The sequence below is a fragment of the Carettochelys insculpta genome, chromosome 19 (genome assembly GCF_033958435.1).
Source record: "Carettochelys insculpta isolate YL-2023 chromosome 19, ASM3395843v1, whole genome shotgun sequence".
NCBI classification, from domain to species: Eukaryota; Metazoa; Chordata; order Testudines; family Carettochelyidae; genus Carettochelys; species Carettochelys insculpta.
Genome location: NC_134155.1, coordinates 18,113,613 through 18,137,490, shown reverse-complemented (window position 1 = coordinate 18,137,490; position 23,878 = coordinate 18,113,613).

Genomic DNA, 23,878 nt, shown 5'->3' with positions numbered 1-23,878 from the left:
TGCTCTGCTCATGTCAAGGCAACATGTGCACAAACTATGAACTGAGTACATAAATGTATTTAAATACTGCATCTATTAAGTTCCCACAGTTAAATGCTGGCAAAGGATGCAGGGCTGGCTTGTGGTTTCTCCAGTTCTTTCTACATTAACAAGAAAATAAACTAAAATCTGCCAATGAGAAATGGATTTTTTTCTTCCTTCACTTTACTCCCACCTTCTCTGGCTCCCTATAATCGGCTTGTTACACCTCATCTTTGTTTTTATTCAGCTCATCTTTGTGTTTTCTTCCCCCCGCCCGCCCCACACCTCTGTATCAGCTTTCTCCCCATATCTGGCACCTGTGATTATACCCTTCAGTTTCACAATGCAGACTTTCAGAGCAGCATTTAATAACAGGGAAGATCTGACTGACTGTGGCTTTGATAATGGTGGTGGGAAAGACACAATCATTGCCTCTTTCAACAGTATGCTTTGCCAAGTAAGCCTTCTACAATGGCCCAATCTGATAAAAATCCAAGACTCCACCCATAATTATACCTTTTCAAACCATACCTATCCACATTCTTTTCAAAAATTAAGCTATTGTGGGTGACACCAGCCGCTTGTTAAGTAGGTGGAGGAGGTGGCAGGTAAAATCCTCAGAGGAAGATATTAAATTTACAAGGCAAGAAGTTTCTTCCATGTCCTTGTCTGTACCAGCACTCTCAGTGAGCCTTACTAAAAGGAGTGTGTGGGGGTTTTTTGTTTTTTGCCGTGTCAAGGCTGTGATCCGGTCAAATCTCAGACACCAAGGAGAGGGAAACTTGGCCAGTCATTAGATGAGGGATCAGCAATAAAATACAAAGGATTGCAGATTAGGAGACAGATGAATAAACACCCAGATTCCACAAACATCAGTATCTCTCTAGTTGGGAATGTTATATGTACTGAACTTGGGAGGAGGTAGCACAGTGTTCCATATCTGGTTGTATCCCTGAAAGAGGTTATCACGTTATTGGGAAACATTACGTAGCCTTGTGGCTACAAGAGGAGATCTGAAGGGTACCTCTGGGGAAGTCACTTTCACCTCTGAGTTCCACCTTCTGCACAAGGGGGATGGTGCTGACTCCCTTTATAAAAGTGTGAAGCCTACTTGTGAAAACTATATCCCCATTATCTGCAGGAGGAGGGTGTTTTTGCATTTCTGAGGGTTTGTCCTCACTGCCAGCCAAAGTAAAGGGGCAGTGATTGATCCACTAGGGGTCAATTTATGAAACCTAGTGTAAACATGATAAATCAACTGCTGATGGGTCTCCTCTTGACTCCACCTCAATGAGAATTGCATGGGAGTTAATGGGAGAGTGTCCCCAGTGGATGCAGCAGAGCAGAGGTCACAGTAAGTACGTATAAAAGTAAAGTATGTATATACTTGACTGCTTTTTGTTTTGATAGTGTATAGACTAGCACAGCTTCCTCGTTACTGAGTATGTATAAATGTGTCAGCTTCAGCTATGCTAGTCATGTAGCCAAAGATACATAACACAGATCAAGCTCTCCCCATAGCGTAGACCTGCCCTAATGTGGATTCCCTCCTACCTGTCAGTTGGGAAAACTGTTCTTCACTTGTCCTTAAGAGCTAAGGGCCTTTAAGTGAATTAAACTAAACTGAATTAAGAACACTCTGTTTTTGAATAACTGGGTCCATATGAGGCTTCAATGCAGTTTAACTCATCCACTTCAAACTGATACTTCTAGCTAACTCAGATTAATTTTCCTGGATGTCCCCATGTAAAGTCCTAAGTTTCAAAATTTCTAATAAGTGGATGCAGGAGGATATGTCTACACTTCTATCAAAAACCCATGGTTGGCTGGTGCCAGCCGACTTGGATGCAGAGCATCTACATGCAAAATGTATTGTCCACCGACTGACAAAATTCAGCATTTCCACCAACAGCCTCCTCTCCAGGCTGAGGAAGAAGGAGAAGGCAGTGGCTGTCTGTTTCAGGCCATCCACATTGGGATTCTGTGAAGTTATTTCAGTTAACAATCGTAGCTGGGATTTTCAAAGGTGCCTAAGATAATTAGGCATGTAACGTCAATGGAAGTTAGATGCCCACTTACTTTAGGCTCCTTTTGAAAATCTCAGCATAGGTCTTCGCTACCTGAAAGATCAACCTACTCCTGGCTTCTCTTACAGAGTTTGGTTCCACACACCTAGAGAAGATGCTCTAAATCAAACTATCGGGCATGGATAGTCAGCTCCTGTACTGCTCAGTATCATGAGGCGTATGGGAGAGTCCTCAGTCAGGAGAACCAGGTAAGTCAATTGTAGATAAGGCGATTCCAGCTATGCATTTGCTGTAGCTGGAATTGTGTAAGCTACAATTGACTCTATGGTCTAGTGTAGACCTGGCCTGAGCCTGCCAAAGCATGGCAGGAGAAAGATTTAATGTCTTAAGCAGCTGAGGTGTGGGTTTGTCTGGCTATCCATAGTTAGCTTGCTTCCTATCTGCGTAGGCTGGGACCATAGGATGCTGTTGTCTCACACCAGGGCCTGACCCCTAGCAGAACCATATCCCTTGTGCTGTCTATCCACTATCCTTGTCCAGAGGGAGATATTCCCCAAGTTACCAGTTGACTTTCCTGGGTCTGGTCTGCATTTACAATTGCATCAACCTAAGGTTATGTCTACCCTACAGCCTAAAGTCCATTTTAAAGCACAGCTTGATTTTTTTTTTTTTAGTGTGCCTGTCTTCAGTCAACTTTTTTAAGGACTGCTAAGGTCAACATTCTTGCATGGACCATCTGTTGCAGCGTAATAACTTTGAATTTTAAAGGTCAAATGAGTGCTACTGTGGAAACAATTTTTTCTTTAAATCAATTTCATTGGCCTCCAGAGAGATCCCACAATGCCCAGAATGTGTACACTGTCTGCTTTTACTTCCCCTGTTCTCTAGGTGTGCAGGAAGTAGGAAACAGGAACCCTGGCAGTTTGAATTCATTTCTTTATGATCAGTGGGGTGATCACATGTAGCCATGGAAAAGAGCTCCAGCATGGAGCCATCAGGAGAGCCAGGATCTCATTTTGGCTGGTGGGGGCTAGTCCCTGCCCCACTGCACCCTGTGGAAGATTGGTTGTAGGGACCAGACAGTACCCCATCAGGCAGTGGGGTGGCATGGCCTGCCCTGCATGGAGTGCAGGCTTCTTCCCAGTACTGGAAGTAAGAGAGGCTGAGAAACCTCTTCTTTTTATGAGAAGCCCCCCTTCCCTGGTGCCATGCAACTGGTGGTCTATGTGGCTAGCCACTCCCCTGCTAGGCTGAGTGCAGCTGGCAGACTAGTCCTCGCTCCACCACACCATGTAGCGGCAGTGCTGTGTTGGTCATGCTCGCAGACAGCAGCAGGTCCTGCCATGTGCTGGGTGAAGGCTTCCTCTCTGCACAGGATTTAGCAGGAGAGGCCGAGAGGCTCCTCTTCTGCTCTGCATGTTTCTATGGGGCGGTCCCCCTCCCTACAGGCACCCATCCCACCACATGATGGCTGTGCAGAGCAGCCTATGCTTCCAGACAGCAGCCTGGACTGCACAGGCTGAAGGATTCTGTACGTCACGTTTTCCAGGGGCTCACCAAGCACTAGGAGGCTGGCTCCCCTGTGGGAAACATTTTCCGGGCTGGCTGGGCCTTGAGAGGCACCATGCTGTGGAGGGCTTGCTCCACCCCTGGGAAACATTTTCAGGAGTTGGTTCTGATGGGGGTGGCTCCCCCATGGCAAACACTTTTGGTGTCTGGCTCTGGAGGCAGGGGCTAGCTCCCCCCACAGGAAACACTTCTGGGGGGATGGCTGGCCCTCCATCTAATAAACCTGGTGACCACACCATGTCAACTGGCCCCTCAGAGGGCCCTTGCCAGCTGAATTTTGCTGACAGATTGGCCTTCAGCACCTATTTTCAGGGCTCCCCCCAATGTCTAGGCACACAATTGATGGAGCAATGTCAGCAGGTTCTAAAATTCTTGTCATCTGAGTTACTCCCTTTTCAACTGACTAATTACATTGGTGGAGAACCCCCTACCATCAATATGGTAAGTCTCTACATTACACTGTGATAGCCACAAAGCTGCAGCACCATGACTATGCTGCTGTTGTGTATATCCAAGCTGTATGTTTTAGGGTGCTCAAAAATGGACAGCTCTCTTCTGCTATGATTAGCTAATCTCATCACATACGCCCAAGAGCCTCACGAGAGCTGAGCTGGGTTAGAATTGCATAAACTACTCTTTAGAAATACTGGAGGTAGTTATGCACGTTACCCCCTTTTAACTTATAAAACAAAAAGGAAATGCTGCAAAGCTCTGCAGAACAGTTAAAAAACCAGCCACCCTAACTGATCACCACCTAGAGTGGACTTTCACGGGGGGGGTGATGTCCCCAGCTTGAGGTGTGTGTGAGGGGTCACTAGAAGCTGGTGGGGGGTGATCATAGAATTCTAGGGCTGGAAGAGACCTCAGGAGGTCATCTAGTCCAGCCCCTGACCCCAAGCAGGATCAGCCCTCACTAAATCTCTTAGCCATGACTATGTCAGCTTTGTTAACTACGTTGTGAACACCATGAGATATAACTCACGTTTTCTATTTGCCTGAGGATTGAGGGACTGGTTAATTAGCACCTATTACTGCGGATGATGAAATTGTGGTCATTCCATTTACAGATTACCTTTGGATGGACCGCATTGTCTAGGGGTCCTGGACTTTACCCTTGGCCTGGTTTCAAGTCTACAGATGAGAACATTGCTGTACTTTTTTGAGGCAGCATGGCTAAGTGGATAGGGGCTGACGAAGAGCTCAGGAGCAGAATTAGGTGGCAAACGGTTTGTGGGGCCAGGAAGATTCAAGGCTGACTTCTTGTCCCAGTTGAGAAATTTTCAATGTCATGATCAATTTTTGCAAACTGACAAATGAAATACTTGGTTTGGGTCAGTGAAATGAAACCATCTATTACTTTTGAACTATTTCACTCCCATGTTGGCCCTCTTCCCCTTTAAATGTATTAAGGTAAATTAAGTTAAACTTCTAGATGGAAAGTGATTTCTAAACAAAAGCCAAAACTTTGCATCATAAATATCACATTGGGATAATTCTGCAACTTTGCTAGAAACCAACATTTTTCAAGTCAGGGTAGCTGTCCAGAACTGAACAGCCTCATGGATTTTCAATTTCAACAAACTGGCATTTTTTGAGGGGAAAAATTCAGTCAAATCTGACCAGTTCTATTCAGGAGATGAATGTTCTAGTCCAGCTGTGCAATTAACCTGTGTGTGACCTTGGACAACATACTTTGCCCCTGTGCTCCCTTGGCACTCATCTCTCTTCTAATTAGCCTGGAAGCTAGTAAGGGCTGGACTCTCTAACTATAGGCTTGTGCTGAGGATCTCTAGAAGGTACTGTTATACATAGTAACTCCACTTTTATATTAACATTGGTTTTTCAGTTCCCCTTCTCTCCCTGGGGAGAAATAAGAGAATCTAGTCCTAATTAATCTTCACCACAACACTGGGACTACATAAATATTATGCTCTTTTACCCACAGGTGGGGAAGTTCAGTCATGGAGAGGCTGTGACTGGAGAATACAAATCACACAGCAAGCCAGGGGCAGAGCCTCAGATATTTAGCTTTTGGTACTGCATTTGCACCTAATAGTGGATTAGACTTCAGAGGCTCTCAGCTGTGATCTCAGATCTCCAGACTCCATTGTATCTGAGGGAGACAGCTAGTAGGAGAGGAATGACTAAGTTAGTAATGTTTGTACTCCACCATTGAACAAGAAGGCCCAAAATGCTTGGTATGTAGAGACAGAGGAAAGGGGACTTGGATGATCTGATTGTGCCTGTATGACAGCTGCTTGCCCCTGCACAAGAGTCATGTTCAGAGTCTCTTGTTCTCTAACGTCTTCTCCATCAATGCTTTGTTTCAGAGCCATGGGGAAAATATTTCAGCCGACATAAAGCTTTTTAAATCACTGACCATTACAAATGATGGGCCCAATCAGTGTTACTGCTGTGTGCAAAAGCCATGCTACAGGGCTCCTGTAATGCTGAAGGCAAGTAATATGAAGCAACTCGACTGGACTCCATAATTCTTCCTATTAAGTAAATTCACATCATCTCTTCCCTACAAGAAGTGTTACTTATTTCTATTGTGCCACCACCTAGGAGACCTAATCATGGACTATAACCCATTGTTCTGTTTCTGTAGCACTTAGTGCAAAGATGCTAACTAAGCTCTGAGACAAATAGTAGCCAAAAGAGACAAATCAGGCTCCCAGGATAGTTGAAAGCCCTTTATTTAAATAAAAGCTGCCAAGTGATTCAGCCTCCTTGAATTGCACAAAAACACCCATTTCTCCCAGAGGGTTTCTCAATAAGTAAGAGTCTGAGCAGTCAAAGGATGTAAAAATTGGTGGGATGGTAGTATGTAGGAGTATGATTTGTCCAATGTCATGCTAGAGCAGTTGTAGGCAACTTGTGGCCCATGGTCTGCATGCAGCCTGTGGGGGTTCTCGGTATGGCCTATGAGACACGTTGTTGCCAGATTCTGCTGGTTTCTATTTTTTTCCTACCACTATGACTCAAGTGATATACATGTAAAGTAAGAGCATGCAAAGGGAGGTGAAAGCTGATTGCACGCAACACTGACTGTTGGAGCTACTTTGTCCCTCTGTTGCCAGTCAGTGCTGCTACAGTTCGGTCAGCATACCCTGCAAATTCTAAGTATTCAAGCATGGTTAGCGAAACTGTCTCTTTGACAACCATCTTTTGACCCACTGAACTGACAGAGGCCTGGTCATGCAACCCACTTAGCCTAGATAATCCTTCACCGACCTAAGACACATGTTTTCAGCAGAGAACTGTTTACAATAGCTGTGCATGATCTTAGGTGTCGCTGGCACCCAAGTGTTATATCTGTGCAGTTCCTTCTTATATTAGTGGGTTAATTTTAATAACCAGGTGGAGGTTTGTGAGACAGAGGTAAGATTGAAGTCAGTGGTGTTACACCAATGTCATACTGGGGAAAACAACATAAGCCCTCTGCACTCATAGTAAAATGCACCACTTCAGCTCATTGCTTGGAGCAGTGCCTGCTTAATTTCCTATCTGAAGATTCATTCATCTTTGGGAGAGACCCCAGTGAGAAAAATGACAGCAACATGTATAGGGAACATTACTGCATATTCTAGCACCAAAACATTGCCATTTTACTATGGAAGGAAAGGCGCCCATTTGTTTGTTCAATGATAGGGCCCTTGGGTTTCCTCATAGAATACTAGAACTGGAAGGGACCTCGAAGTCATTAAGTCCCCTGTCCTCACGGCAAGACCAAGCCCCATCTAGATTTTTATTCCTTACTGTGTCTAGAGTTGTTTTCACTGTGCCATGCAGCTGTGTTCTTTACAAGGCTTCTTGGAAAGAAGCCATTACTTATATCATTGGAGGAAGATGTATGATCAATGCGTCTGGAGCATCTGGAATTGGCCGCTGTCGGAAGACAGGATACTGGGCTAGATGGACCTTTTGGTCTGACCCAGTATGGCTATTCTTAGGTAAATAACACCAAAAACCCTAGGATATCATTCAGACTTCAGTGTCCTCTGTTCCACTTCCAGGCCCTGTACAAGTAATATCTGGTATAGACAGCACTGTTCCTGAGATCTGATTGTGGGGAGCTTTTATGAATTTAGTGACTGATGTTTTCATACAGCTTTTGTGCAGTAAAATGATCACCTACTGCCCATGTGGTAGAATCAACCAGAGCTGGTATGAAATTGGGAACAGTTTCCAAATGATATTTGGGTTGTTCCCCTAGATACTGTCAAGGGAGATGTCAATGAACTCTGGAGAATCACTACTTTAGACAGCTATTAAGGAGAAATAGACAATGCTGTTTTCTCATGGCAAGTTCTACTTGGGTTTGCGAGAATGGGATTTAATGATACAAGTGGAAGTAAGGACTGGCAACTGAGCATTTCAGTTTGCTGCTTCATCTTTCTTAATCCTGTGAGTCACTTCTGATGCTGAATTCAAACTCCTGCTCATTGTTTGCACTTGCAAAGCAACAAAATCCACTGACTTCAAGGAACCCCCATTGATTTACAGCAGCTGAGGCTCTGGTCCCAGGTATTCAGCTTTGCTCATGCATAAGCACCCTTCATAGGAGGATCTTATTTGACTAAGTTTCACAACCCTCCTGTGAGGTTGGTTACTATTAAAGCCTCATTACAGGTGGGGGAACTGGAAACAGAAGCTAGAGTAGAGTATTGAGATAACCAGGAGAGATTTCAGAGCCAATTACTTACTCTGAATACCCTGCATTAGCAGTTGTTTGCAAGCCAGGCTTTTACCATGGTTATTCAAAACTTCCAAGTGACATTTGCAAAATTTGATTAGATTTCGCACCTCCTGAGTTCAGGATTCAAAACCACAATTTGGATTCAAGGCTCATCTCTGGCAAATTGATCTGCTCATGATCACAGAAATCTGACTTAGCTCTTTAACTCATTTTAACAGATTGCCAATGAGCATATATTAGGCATTCATAAATTGTCTTGTATTTCACCTAAGGTTGTACCAGGACACAAGTGTACCTCATCCAAGCCAGTGTGTCCTAAGCTTGGAGTTAAGTGATTACTTGGCCCTGTTCTACACTACAAACTTATATCGGCATAACTACATTTATCAGGTTCCAGAAAATCCACAGCTGAGAGCTGTTACTTATGAGTATGTAACTTACTGACCCAACCCCAGGTGAAGACAGTGCTGCTCTGACAGTAGGGCTTCTCCCATTGAGGCTGTCTAAACTACAGGCTTCTGTTGGGAGCCTGGAGGTCTCCCAACAGGAATCTGCCACTTCAGGGGCATTCTGTTGACATCCCGATCATCCATCTTCCCCGAGGAAGAAGAGACCTCTCAGCAGAGGGGGATTTTCCTGACATTTGGCCCTATGTGGAGGGGCCAAATGTCAGGAAAGCCTCTGCCAAAAGAACTTGGCAGGAGATATGCAAAAGCATTGTGCAATTTGCATATCTTTTTGCCGATAGTTCTTGGTCATCAAGACATAGAATCATAGAACACTAGGACTGGAAGGGACCTCGAGGCCATCGAGTCCAGCCCCAATGGCAGGACCAAGTACTATCTTAAACCATTATGAGAACTGATTTTAATAAGATTTTAATCTCATTCTTATGCATTCAAATTGTGTCCACAAAGTTCTTGAAATTTGACCCACTGTTTTTCTGTCAAGTTTTTGCATGCCCATTGCCCTGCGCAAGTTCCACAGAGCGAGCAGTGCTTTAGCCCTGGTTGCTTGTGGGTGTTTCATGTTTGAATCCAAGAATACAAAGCACCAGTCCAAAATTCAGAGCACCCAATAATAGTGCAAATCCAAACTGGAGATCACGCCATTTCCTACTGTGACATTCTAGTGCAAGTATAGATCCCCAAATGCTTTAACTCATAGCTCGCATTGTTTTGGCAACCACGCTGGCTGTCGTGCAATTTTACCTTCAGTTACAAAGCTCAGTGATGGTTCAGTATCATAATGATCATGATAATGACAACGACCACGGTTTGGAAGAGCAAATCTCCCAACTGTGGTCCAAGGACGCAGAACTGCTGGCTGCCACGGATGCATTGCTGACAGTGGAGTGGCAGTTTTGGACTCCTGAGACCAGCACATTCTAGTGGGACCACAGCATTTTGGAGTACTGAGATGATCACCAGAAGGTGCAGAACTTTCACATGTGGAAGTCCACTTGTATGGAACTTTGATGTGCTGGCCCCTGCCCTCAAGTGCTATGTTGCGTCCCTCCACAGCTGCAGCAGGGAATGCAGGACCTTAGTTTGCTCCATAACTGCCGTTACAAGCTCTGACGTGGCCTTGCTCTGCTTTGCTGCTTGCTTTTGGTGGAAGTCAAGCAGTGTCTGAGACCACTGAGCTGTATGATGATGCCACTGAGCAGTGTCCTTTGTCACCTTAGTGTGTTCTGCTTCATTCCATTGCATGTGTTGCTGGACGATATCCTGCTTGCACCTCTTTCTTTCTGTTCCTCTCCTCTGCTGGGTATGGCATTTGGAAAGTGAAGGTCAAAATTAAGATACAAATCGCATGATGTACTTTCAAATGGAATGAATGGGTGCCTGTCTACACTATCCAAGAGGTTTTTTTTTTTGAAGGCCACTAAAGACATTAAGTATATGATTATAAGCATGCATTTCACAAAATATAATTTGCCATCACTTATCCAGCACACGGTAAGCTATAAGCAATTATCCACTTTTTGGGGGAAGGGAACGGCTGCAGTGCAGGGGAAGTTACCAGGTGTCCTGGGGGTTTCCTGGAGTAGGGGAAAATTTTTCAGATCTTCCTGGAGCAATCTATGGTGAAGAGATCCAGGCTACCAGGAAGAACTTCCTCAGTCTTTTGCTCATTGCCCCTTCCTCTGCTCCATTGCCCTCTCCCTCCAGGGCACCCAGCTCCTCTGGGCTTACCCCAGATTGCATACCAGGGCTCCACAAGTCTTGTAATTAAGACCAGGCTCTGTGGTGGGGTAGCTCCCCATAAGCATGTGCAGCTGTTGATAATAGCGGCTGGTCTGTGGAGCTGCCCCTGACTGCTGGTTGGCTTCCCAGAATTCTTGATAGGCCTGTTGGAGTTCTCACCTTCACCTGACATTGCATAGAGTCCTGGGAGTAACCTCTGGTGGTCCTCACACATGTGGCATCTGATCATAGATTTGAGTTTCTTTTGGCCACCCAAAGTCTCTTCTCCACTGATTGGTCTCTTCAAATCGCAAGAAGATCCAGACTCTCCTGATGGTCCATGCTGGGGCTCTCTTGCAACCCTGAGAAGTGCTAGGCAGATCACTACCCTAAGTGCTCATGATTGCAGTAGATGACTACTGATGAAATTGCTATCAATGCAGTGCGATGGCTACTGAAGTGGTGTGATGTGATGGGAAAAATATTTTTTCATAGTGAGGGCCCTTTATATTTGCAGGGCTGGGTGCTGCTGAATTCCAGTTCTAATTCAAACGCTAAATCAGAAATTTGTGGGCTTCCTGTGCACCTGAATGGAGAGGAGTGGAGGAGGAAGCAGCTGTACCTGTAGGGTCACTGCATAGCTTTGTGAGACACGATGGGACACTTCTGGAGGCTAAAAGTCAAATTAAGGCATGGCACTTCAAAACCGTTTATTTGATATTTTAAATTCAAAATTTGATGTGATACCCATCCTGTAATATCAACATTTTGTCATTGGTATTACAGCTAAATAAATCAAACCAATAAGATTAACTGTGACAAATCCAAATCTGGTGAAGTCATCACTGACAAAGCCAAACAGATGGAGCACTGGGTCAAGCACTACTCCCAGCTGTACTCACGTGAGAACATTGTGGTCGACTCAGCCCTCGATGCCATTGAACTCCTACCAGTAATGGATGAACTGGACCAGGAACCAACTGTGGATGAACTAAAGAGAGCCATCAACAACATTACAGTAGGAAAGGCACCGGGCCAGGATGGTAGACCACCAGAGGTAATCAAGTGTGTCATGGACACTCTCCTGGAACCCCTACATGAGCTACTGTGCCTGTGCTGGAGAGAGAGAGAGGTTCCACAGGACATGCATGACGCTAACATCATAACCTTGTATAAGAACAAAGGAGACAGAAGCGACTGCAACAATTACTGTGGAATCTCCTTCCTAAGCATCACTGGTAAACTGTTTGCTTGTGTCATCCTTGGTAGACTCCAGAAGATTGAGAGGGCGTATCCTGAATCACAGTGCGGATTCCGTGCAGAGAGATCTACTGTCGACATGGTCTTCTCTCTGAGGCAGCTGCAGGAGAAATGCAGGGAGCAGAAGTAGCCACTCTATATTGCCTTCATCGACCTAACCAAGGCCTTCGTGGTCAGCAGGGATGGACTGTTCAAACTGCTCCACAAGATAGGATGTCCGCCACAGTTACTCAAGATGATCCAGTCTTTCCACAAAGATATGAGAGGAACTGTCTAATACAATGGCACATTATCGGATGCTTTCAGCATCAGGAGCGGCGTTAAACAAGGGTGCGTTCTTGTTTGACACTGTTTGGGATCTTCTTCGCACACCTCGTTAAACACGCCTTTGGATCTTCAACAGAGGGCATCTTTTTGCACACAAGATCTGATGGGAAACTGTTTAATCTTGCAAGGCTGAAAGCTAAATCTAAGGTGCAGGAAGTCTTCATCAGACATGCTGGTAGCAGATGATGCTGCTGTCGTGTCACACACAAGACCAGCTTCAGAAGCTGCTGGATCAGTTCTCCAAAGCATGCAAGGACTTTGGGCTCTCCATCAGCCTAAAGAAGACAAATGTACTTGCTCAGAACATCAATCAGCATTGACAACTATACGTTAGAGGTCATCCACGAGTTTGTTTACCTTGGGTCCACCATCACTGACACCCTGTCCTTGGAGACTGAGCTAAATAGGAGGATTGGTAAAGCAGCCACAACTCTGTCCAGACTCAGCAAGAGTGTGTGGAATAACAACAAGCTGTACACTCACACCAAAATGCAAGGTCTACAGAGCCTGCATCCTCAGCACCCTCCTTTATGGCAGCGAGACTTGGACCCTCTACGCCCGCCAGGAAAACAGGCTGAACGTCTTCCACTTGCGCTGCCTCAGGCGCATCCTTGGAATATCATGGAAGGACAGAGTGACCAACACTGCTGTCCTCGAGCAAGCTGGAATCCCAACCATGCACACCCTCCTCAGGCAGCGGCGGCTCCGCAGGCTTGGCCACGTCCACAGGATGAATGATGGAAGGATCCCAAAAGACATCCTGTATGATGAGCTAGCCTCTGGCAAAAGACCTCCTGGACGCCCCCAGCTGCGCTACAAAGATGTTTTGCAAGAGACCTCAGGGAAGTAGACGTCAAGCCAGACAGCTGGGAGGAGCTGGCAGACGATCGCGGCAGATGGAGGCAGGAACTATACAAGGGCCTTCAGAAGGGTGAGTTGAGGATCACACAGCTAGCAAAGGAGAAGTGAGCCCACAGAAAGCATAGCAAGGACCTGCCAGACACACATTACATGTGCAACAGATGCAGCAAGGACTGTCTGTCTCATGTGGGTCTTCAGTCACAGCTGATGCTGCAAATGAGGATGCCAAACGGAACTACGAAGGGCGCGATCCATAGCCTACATAGACTGAACGATGCTACTACTAGTGATGTTTGAATATTAAGCTAACGCCTTCACATTCAATTTCATCTCATAATGTAGACATAGCTACTGCCTGTCAGAGTTCACGTACCGACACTGACAGGACATTCAATTACTGTCACCAGTAAGTGTGGCAATCTTGAAAGTATAGCCAAACTCTCAGTGTTTATGGTACTTGCAAGATTTGTACTGTATTTTATGTTTGGTTCCAACCCACCTGTGCTTAACAAGTGCTCCACTGCACCCCACTTATGGTCTATCTTGGAAGCTCAGCCCTTAGAGCACAGCTCCCACTCTGAGTTCTCAACTCCTGCCTTTACCTTATGTCGCATTAGATCCCACATGCGCAATGCAGAGCAGTTCTAGTCTGAGTTACCAACCTCATTTGCAATCAGCACAAGGCTATGTGACATAGCCTTAAGAGAAAAAGCTTATTCAACTTTTGGCAGCCAGCTCCACCCAAGGTGTCAACTGCTGGCCCTCACCACATTAGCATTCAGTTATATTTCCCAGATACACAGCTGGGGGCTTCTCTTCAGTGACAAATGTGTTTGAGTGGACTTAATCACCACCACAAGGCACTGCATTGCTGATGTTTGCTGTTGTGGGACAGTTTTAACAAGCAGGGTGATTCACCTAGCATAGAAAGAATGAGAGAGAAAGGAAGATGAAAGCCAGAGAGAAACAGTGTCACTAATAACTACTTACTTCCCCTTCTGCTTTTTATCTGCTCATTCTAGTAGCTAATATTTTTGGATGGGATGTGGGAGACCCCTTGTTAAAATTCTGCCACCAAGTTTGTACAGGGGGTGGGAATATTTCCTTGCAGATGCCATGTCCTCATTGGCTAATGCTTCAGCCATCCCTTCCTGGAAGGACTCAAAGCTTACAATAGCATACAAAAACCAACATTTGGAAGGGCTCATCACATTTTCAAAAACACCCCAGCATGTTGGGTTGGGGTGAACATTTCAAGGGCATTTCCCATTTGAACTGATTTGCAAAATATTGAACATGGACATTTGTTATCAGAAATTTCAGCCAAACATTTTCACCAAACAAAGCAGTCCTGTAGCACTTTAAAGCATACCAAAATAATTTATTAGGGGATGAGCTTTCGTGCAACAGACTCACCTCAGATCTGGAAAATTCACCCAAGCATTTGATTGTCAAACAATTTTCAACGGCCGTAGTGGATCCAACAGACCCTGATATTTCAAGTGTGTTATCAGCAAACGAAAATTTTGACTGGGCTCTTTTGAAAATCTGGCCATCAGGGTCACATTAGGACTTAATTATAGATGTAGTGCCCTATGCTCAGGCCCCCAGATTAGAAAGGTTTTGTCTCAGTACTGCAATGCTCACCTGAATTATGTAACAAAATCCTCCTGTGTAACCATAGCTGGATAATCTAAGGGTGAATCATCTATGACCCACATCAATTACTACTCTACTGAAAGTTGCTCTAGATAATGCAGGGAGGAAGGTGTATAAAAACGTAGGTAGAATGAATTGATGGCACTGAAATCGTTGGTGTTTGGACTAGGAAGAATAAGACAAAACAACTGAATTATATATGCTTGTCAGATGAGACGGGAACTATTTAAATAAAATATCTTGTGTCTTTACCCTGAAACTGAACCTTTTGCCTCAGTTGAGTGGAATCTATTGAAATAACAAACAATGCAATGCTTGGCACTTGCTTAGCTGTATAACAGTTTTCCCTCCAAAGTACTTTATAGACATTAATTAAGCCACACAATCACCTTGTGAATCTGAGTTAGGTAAGTGTTCAGCATGAATAGTTAGGGAAAACTCCAGCAGCAAAGGAGGGAATTCTATCTAAATTTGCAATTCCCAGAGCAAAGCAACGATGGCTCTACTGTAGGCCAGGAGGCTTTGTTTTCTCCCTGGATTTGGAGGAGGAAGCCCCTGAACTGTGTCCATAACCTGAAAGTAGGCAGGGAGACAGGAATTTGGCAGTCAGCCAGAGAAAGCTGCAGTTAATTGATCTGTATCTTAAAAACAAAAACAAACAAAACTTAGATGATTTTTGACAGGGCTCCCCCACTCCACACCTTTAGAAGCAAGTTCACACCAGAGTGAGAAATTATATATGGAGCATAAACTCAACACAAATTAAAAGATCTGAGTTATAAACCCATCTGAAAAATGGAGTTTATGATGGAAATGGCAACTGATCATTAACTCTAGTGGTGTTATCGGGTGCTGCTATAATTCTCAAAGCAATTGCTTTATAACTCAGTAGATTGCTGTAGGGTGAGGAATTATTTTAAAGCAACATAAGACACAATACTATTTATTTTGGCAAGACTTAACATTATGATTACATCTGTACCAGCTATTGAAATAAATGTCCTGCAGAATAATTACAGGGGGTTTTCATGAGACCTGTAAACTGAACCGGTGAAATAACTAGCTCTCACTTCTGCCTGGAAATGCCTGGCTGAGCTGTTTTAGGTATTATAATCCACCCCATACTGCTCTGCTAGACAGATCCCAAGGTAACGCCAGGCTAAACAGCTATATCATTTCAGAGGACAGTCATAGTTCAGATTGCCAGCACAAATTATATTTGACATGTCAGTTAAAGCCAAAGAAACCTTGTTAGAAAATCCTTGTGCCGTGGCAGAGGTGTGGCAGGTAGCAACAGGGAGCCTTCAGCTGACAGAGATGAAAATAGAGTTGGGGAGGGGGCAGCGCTGAGCTTTTCTAGTTTCAAAGACACAAAGTGTCTCTAGGACACCTGCCTGATGCCACATGGGTTGTTTTAATGAAGTTAGTGGTAACTGTGGGGAATGGCAAGAAAGCTTGAAACTCAGTCATATGACTTTAGTCACTATCCAGCTGAACTAAAGATACTAGGAGCAAATGGGCTCTGGACAAATGCAGGGAAGTCAGAGTTACATCCTCTTAAAGAGTGGGCACTGCAGTGCCAGCGGGGTTCTGACCCGCTTGAGCCTGAAAGCTTAGAAGCAGTGTGCCACGTTGCCGAACCAGGAGAAATGCTGAACAGGCTGCTTCGCGCACTCATTCTGAATGTGCTCCCCTCTTTGCTCGGTTCTGCTTTGTGGGTTAGGCTGGTGGACAGGAGCCTGGGATAGTGGAGTGCTGGGAAGAAGATGAGTGTAAGTGAAGAGTTTGTTCAGATCTGGCCCAGTGGGGTCTGGCTGGTAGGTGGGGCCCACTGCAGCACATGGACAGTGGGGCCCAATTGGTGGGTGTGGCCCAAGGCGGCACACTGACAGCACAGCCTGGCCAGTGGGCAGTGGATGGCATAGTTAATTGGAACTGATGGTGCAAGTCCTAAAACAACCACCTTGGTTGCCTTGTCTCAAGGCCAGGCCTGGATTTGTCTGGTTTTTAATATATCCCACATTCAGCACTACATTCCTACAGAACTGTCTCTAACTATGTCATGTTAGTTCTTTTTCATTCCTTTTATATCAAAAAGACTTTTCCACTTTTGTAATAGGCCAGCTGAGGTAGGGAAAGTTGGCTCCTCTGACAAACCCTGCCAGAGCAAGGAAAACATGGTTTAGATTGTGAGTGTCGAATGGAAAAGGGAAAGAGGTCAGGGCAGGGTGGGGGCTAATATGAGCTCAGGCAGTGTAGCGTTCACTGTTAGAACTGGAGATGGAAAGATGAGAAAGGCGATTGCAGAGGAGAAAAGGTGTTTTCTTTTTTCTCAATAGGGCTGGGAATCAGAACAATGTCAGTGGCCTGCAGCGTTCCTGACCCTTAAAGGTGCAGACCAGCCTGGTACAGAGGGAGTGGGGAAGGTAATGGAAATAGGAGGAAAAGATGTGGAGCAAAGAGAAGCAGCCAGGACTCATCCAACAGGCCTTAGAACATTACGATTATTGTGGAGCTGTGCAGGAATTTCATTTGCTACTACCCAGGAGATACATCACCTCTTCCCACACCCTCCCATTCCAAGATCTGGCCCTTGGAGTCACATCAGCCCACTGTCCTAACGCAGTCCAGCTGTGCTGTTTTAATTTAATGTTAGCCCTGGTCACGAAGAGCAAGCTGATTTGGACTGGCCTCATGGGCTTTCAACACAGACCCCTGAATATAGGGTGACCTCCCATCTAATATTAGGGATGCCAAAAAGGTGTCACTACCTACATTTTAAAAATGAATTGCCCCTTATTTAGGGACTTAGGAGCTAGAGGTGGGGGTGGGAGCACTCACAGCTGCCGGTTCCCTGGGGCTGCAGAGCTGAAAGTACCCACAGCTGTGTTTCCCATGGGCTGGCTGCCTCTTCCTGGGGGCTGTGGGAGGGGGAGCAGGAGCTCCCCAGGGCTCGGTGCAGTTGGGGGGAAGCTGTCTTTCCTCCCTGTATCTCCGTCTCATATTTGGGACAGGGAGATATGGTCACCCTAGTTGAATGACTACTGAAGAGCCTGAATTTTCAACTTGAATTTCAGATCCCAGCTTGATCTTGTGCTGTCCCTGAGATACAACCATTCATGACTTGTAAATTCAGCAAAACGTGATCTGGATGGGAAAAAACAGAACCTGAGGTACTTGCGTAGACCCTATTACAATAGTTTCAAAGCACCTCCAGAGAGAAACAAAGGGCCTGATCCTCCAAGGATAAATACCTCCCTGAATTTCTGCCTCAATAACCTTCCTGTGGTGACATTATGCTGAGTGTCTCTTCTTCCAGGAAGTGCTTTAAAAAGGTGACCAGCCATCCTGCTTTTCCCAGGACAGTCCCTTATTTAAGCTGTCTCACAGGTGTCCTGACACTTTTAATAAAATGGTCAAATTGCCCCATATTTTGTGGGGCTCCTGTTCCCTGGCACATGGTGTCTTCCGGCAGCAGGACCCAGGGAGGCACCCTTCTGCCAGTAAGCTCTGCCTCTTCATTCCCTGGCGCCCCACTGCTGGGAGGTTGTGGAGCCTCCATCCCTCCTCATTTGGAGGCTGGAGAGCCCCTGTCCTTGGTGCCTCAGTGTGGGGCAGCTGCTCCCAGTGCCGAGGAGCCCTGCCATGGAACAGCAGCCCTCCATCCCTGGATGCTCGTGTCCCATATTTGCCAAAGGGCAACGTGGTCACCCCATGCTTTGATTTTTCGCTGTTGGAAATTTGGTTTCTTTTTACGTACAGCACCTGTGCAGCCAAGAGAGAGACAAACAGCCCTTGCCTCTGCACCTCCTATTGTTTACACAAGTGCAGAATGGACATAAAGTGCAACCAATCAGGCTTAGCAGAATCAAGCCCTCTGTACATTGCTCAGTGAACACTTTAAGGGTGCTCATAATAGCTGGCTTCACAGACAGACTGAATGGTATAAACCTACTTCTTCTCAGCAGTGGTGGTGCACAGTGTCCCATGAGTCACTCTAAAAAACCCTGTGAATGAAGCAAAAGCCCAGGAAAAAAGGAAAAAAAAATCAAAGGAGCAAAAGGAAAATGATGAGGGTGGTGTAGTGTTATGTAATGTACTTGCCACAGTTATGGAGAAATCAGCAGAAGAAATGTTAAACCTGTAAAGGGTAATGTAGTGTCGTAGGAAAGAGTTGAAGGGAAACAGGACGGCTTTTTACTGCATGGATATTGCAGCCCACAGGTAGAAAAGAGGAGGAAGGGACTCTTTCTAATATACTTGATTCAGTAATGGACGGGTGGAGAATGGGAGAGGAAAACACTGTTTTGGGGACTTTGCGTGCTCTTTCTCAACCAAACAGTAATTCAATCTATATAAAGGTTGAACTTCTCTAATCTGGCACACTCTCATCTGGCTACATCCATAATCTGGCACGGTTTTAGTTAGTTGGACAACCACTTATCATGGGTGTGGCCAAGTTTCCCCCAGGGTCCCATAAAGTTTGTTTACAACCACCAGTACTGGTTCTCAGAGCTCCTGTCAGCAAATTGCTAAACTAATTGCTAAAAAACTATAATTTTCCAATGCCGTAGTAGCCCCTGGAGAGAAGTGATGTGTGTGGGAGGGCATGGGGGTTAGGGAGTTAGATGGTGTCAGTCCTCCAATCTTATTTGCTGCTTGGTTTGTACTGAACATGCTCAACAACACTGAAGCCTCTATCCTCACTTTGTCCCTCTCTCCCGTGACTCTGTCCCAGTGTTCCTTGTAAGCTGAGTGCTTGGGCAGCAGCCCATAAGAGAGTCAAGTGCTGCCCATCTGATTGGCAGAGTGCCCACTGCCACCCACAGTGGGCAGCATGTGTTTCTGTTGGTGTGTATATATCTGCACATGCCTCCGTGCGCATGAAAATTCATTCTTCCCAGATGGAAAAAATAAAATAATAAAAAAACCTGTCTATCTGTGGCTATTACAGAGCTATTGATGAAACTCCTACTTTGTGTAAATCCATTTCCTATTAAGCACGTACACAAAACATTGGGAGAACTTTGTTCAGGCTATAGAGTCGAACCTTTGAAATCTGCCACACATCTTCTGCAGTGAAAATAATTGGAAAGAGTTAATTTTGCTTCCGCACAATAGCCTTGTCTTTTTGAGAGCTTTCGTAGCATCTATATCATCCAGTGTTCTCATTGAATGTTTGGCAGGCTTCCTGTACTGCGAGAATTGTTAGTTTTTTGTTAGCTTTTGTGTCTCTTGATAGTCAGTGTTCATATTCTTTTTTACTGGGCTATCTATACTTTTTTACTAGACTCCCCAGAGTTTATGCTCCTCTATCTTCCCCAGTAGAATTTGACTTCAATTTTTAAAGGATTTTTTTTTTTTGTCTTTAAAGGCTCCATTTACTCTTAGTCAGTTCCTCTTACATCTTTTTTTAAATTGGGATATGCATTTAGTTTGAGCTTGTATGATGTTTTTAAAAGTCAATGTAGTTGTACGCATTTCACTCTTGTGATGGTTTCTTTTAATTTCCTTTTCGATTGTTTCCTTGTTTCCCTCTTTGAAGTTAATTGCTACTGTGATAGGTTCATTTGGTATTCCACACCCCGACACATGAAAGTTAAATGATGTTACGTTATAGTCACTAAGCAGTTCAGCCACATTTACCTCTTGGACCAGATCCTGAATGCCACATAAGACTAAATCTAGATGGATATGAGCACTAGCTGCCCGGGAAGCAGATATTTGTGATGTCTAAAATTTTATTTCTGAATCCCATTCTGAGTTGACATGGGTTTTCACTCAGTATGGGGACCACTGAAACCCACTGTTGTTGTGGTTTTTTGCTTTTTAGCCTCTTTAGTTTCCCTGACCATGTCGCAACCATTACCACCATCCTGATCAGGGGCTTATTACTGTATGGCTACCTTCATACTCTCATATTCAAGCATGAGCTTTCCATTCATAGAGATTCTATAGCTCAGTTTGATTCATTTTAGGTTTTCACTATATTTGTGCCAAAATGAAAAAGCAGTCAACGAAACAATTGATAAGGTGATGAGCTTTCTTGGGACAGACCCACTTCCTCTAGACCTCTGTGCTTTATATATTGAGTCTGTTCTGGTAAGGCTATAGATCTGAAGAAATGGGTCTTTCCCACAAAAGCTCATCACCTAATAAATTATTCTGTTAATCTTTCAACTGCTACCTGACTGCTTTTTGTTGTGATAGGATACAGACTAACAGAGCTATCTCTCTCAAAACAAAAAGCAGTCAAGTAGCACTTTAAAGACTAGCAAAATAGTTTACTAAACTATTTTGCTAGTCTTTAAAGTGCTACTTGTCTGCTTTTTGTTTTGATAGTGTATAGACTAGCACGGCTTCCTCTCTGTAGCTATCTCTTACTACATTGGTATGTTTTTCTTTCCTATGTAATGCTAGTGCCCCACTATAATGGCTGACCTTCATTCATAATGTTTTATATCCTAAAGCAATACAATAATAATTATTAAATATAATTATGAATACAATCTGGCTCTCTGGAAGCATCTGAAGACCTCGTGTAGGATGGCCCTATGGAAGTGGGTGGACTAGTAAAGAGGGAGTCCTCCTTCAGCTGGCACCTTTGAGATGCATAACCCAGCTCTTCCCAACCCCTACAGTATGTCATATCACAATAAAATTAATTGCAAGAGAACATATAACAGTTTCATACTACTAATGTGACCTTAAACTCTTTTAACTCATGTGGTTACCCGGTTCACAAACACTATATATGTAGGAGGGCTCTCGAGTCCTTATCAATATTTAAATCAAATTTCAGCTGTTTATATCTTACATCTGTTTTTAACAGTCTGCAATCATTTCTCTGTTTGCATCCCACTCTGCCTCCTGCTAATTTAAGCTGGCTGCTTTTGGTGCAAATGTGTGTTCTCACCTCGGGTTGGACAGCAATAATTTGAATTCTTCTGACTTTCAATTCTCTTTGAATAAGCATCAGCTTCAACCCAGTCATTTAGCTGGGGTCTGTCTTAAAATTTCAGGATAGCTCAACCAAGTGAATTAAAATGAACATTATGCCTGTGTCCAGTAACATGTATGATAATATGTCTGTGTGCATTTTCCATTTAATGTTTTGCTATGCCTGTTGTTCCAGCAGAATTTAAATATTTCAATGCACATGTTTTCCTTTTCCTATTTTTTTCTGCGAATTCTCAGTGTTGGGGAAAGTTATGAGCATGACACATGTGAAGCATGACACACATGTCACATGTTCATTCACAGAACAGGACAACAACCACAGCTGCCTGAAATTCTCCCTGTGTTGATTGGTTGGTGACCTTTTTCTAATTTCCATCAAAAATTTGGGTGAGGGTTTTTGCAAACAGTCTTGTTAAAAAAAACATCCCATTTTCCAAGTAGCTGTGGAGATTTCAGCCTGGATTACAACAACCTTCCCTCTCCCACCAAACAGACCAACAAGAGGCAAATTATTTATTTATGAAAATTGTCAAACAATCTTCCTGTTTTTAAACATTATACAGCTCACTCCAGAATCTTTCCCCACTCCTGAAGATTTACCTTGTCCTGGACAGATCACATTATGGATGAGAAGATAAGACCTGAGCCTCTGAGACCAATGGGAGATTTTCTAGGTACAGGATTAAGGGCACTTCTATACTTAACGGGAATATTGCTGCTCCAGAGGTTGATCTTCCAGGGTTTGATTTAGCGCATCTAGTAGGGATGTGATAAATCAAACATTGAGGGTTTACAGGAGAGTTTTTCTCATGGGCCTCCTGCAGGGGCCTGTGCCAAACATGCGACTTCAGGTACGTCAACTCCAGCTATACAATCCTTGTAGCTGGAGTTGCATATCTTAAGTCAAATTTCTTTAGTGGTGCAGACCTGGCATAAGTCTCCGAAGAGCATTGCAGTCAATGACAGCCTGTTCAGTGATATCAATAAGTCCCGGTTCAGGTCCCAAGGCCTCAGCTGCAGAACTTATCTTCAGGACTGTCAAAAGCCTTGCCAGCTAGTGCTTGCAAATGTTGTGGCTTTTGTGATGTGAACTCGTCTTCCCTGGACATTAGGCTGATTCATTTTACAAGTATGTTCTCCCTGCAGTTCACAGCTAATGATCCAGCTATTCTCTAAAGAACTGACAAGAGTCAACTGCCATTTTTCACCCTTACTTGAGTCTACTCAAAGCACTTTTTTAAAAAGATACTTTTCACTCTCTCAGCTTCTTATCTGGCTCCCATTAATGTGTTAGCTGAGCATTCACTGCTTTCTATGTAGTTATCACAACACTGTGGGAGGCAGGGTAGTGCTAGTATTCTCACTTTACTTATGAAAAGCGGCGGCACAGAGAATAGGTGACTTGCACAAGGTCAGAAAGGAAGTCTGTGGTGGAGCAGTGCCAAGAACCCATGTCCCCCAAGATTTCCTTGCTCTCAATTGTCTTAAAAGGACAAAAAACTTGCCTGCAGGCCCACTGATGGTGGGGCAAGAGGAGCAACTGCATAAGATCCCAGCATTTCAAAGGGGCCAGGAGGTCTGGGCTACTTTGAAACACTGCAGGAGCATCACTCTGCTGCACCATACGCCTTCTGAGGCTGTGGTGTGGTCAGCACCATGCTCTGGGCGGCACTAAGGGCTGACTGTCCTTAGCCCCATCCCTTCTGCCCAAGGCTCCTGGGGCTGCCACCCCACCTTGTCCCCAGGATTGCTAAGATTCCTTTGGACTTAAATAGGTCTGGTATTATATTACACACCAAGGTTCAAATTCTGTCCTATGTCAAAAACAAGCAGCATGTTTGGCTCATTAGTTTGAGGCCAGAATTGATCTCTGCTGGTTATTGATCCAAATTAATGTTGATGTTTAACTCTGTATTCTTAAGCACCAAGGTGTGTGTGTGTGTGTGTGGTTTAGAGAGAATTCTGGAAACCTGGATTCAAATTCCTTGCTTTATTACAGATTTCCTGTGATGCCTCAGGCGCAAAGCACTGAATCTGTCTGTGCCTCAATTCCTTTTTCTCCACCACTCTCTTGTCTCTTGTGTCCTATGTGTAAGCTCTTTGGGGGAGTGTCTGTCTCTTACCATACGTCAGTACGACACCTAGGACCAAGAAAGTAAAAAAAAAAAAAAGTGAACAGAACATGTGGCTTTATTAAGAAAGGGATAGATAAGAGGACAGAAAACGTATGAATTGACCAAAAGATTTACATCCATTCCTTCAGGAATGCTGGATCAACACCAACGTTTAGTTCACAAGGAGCA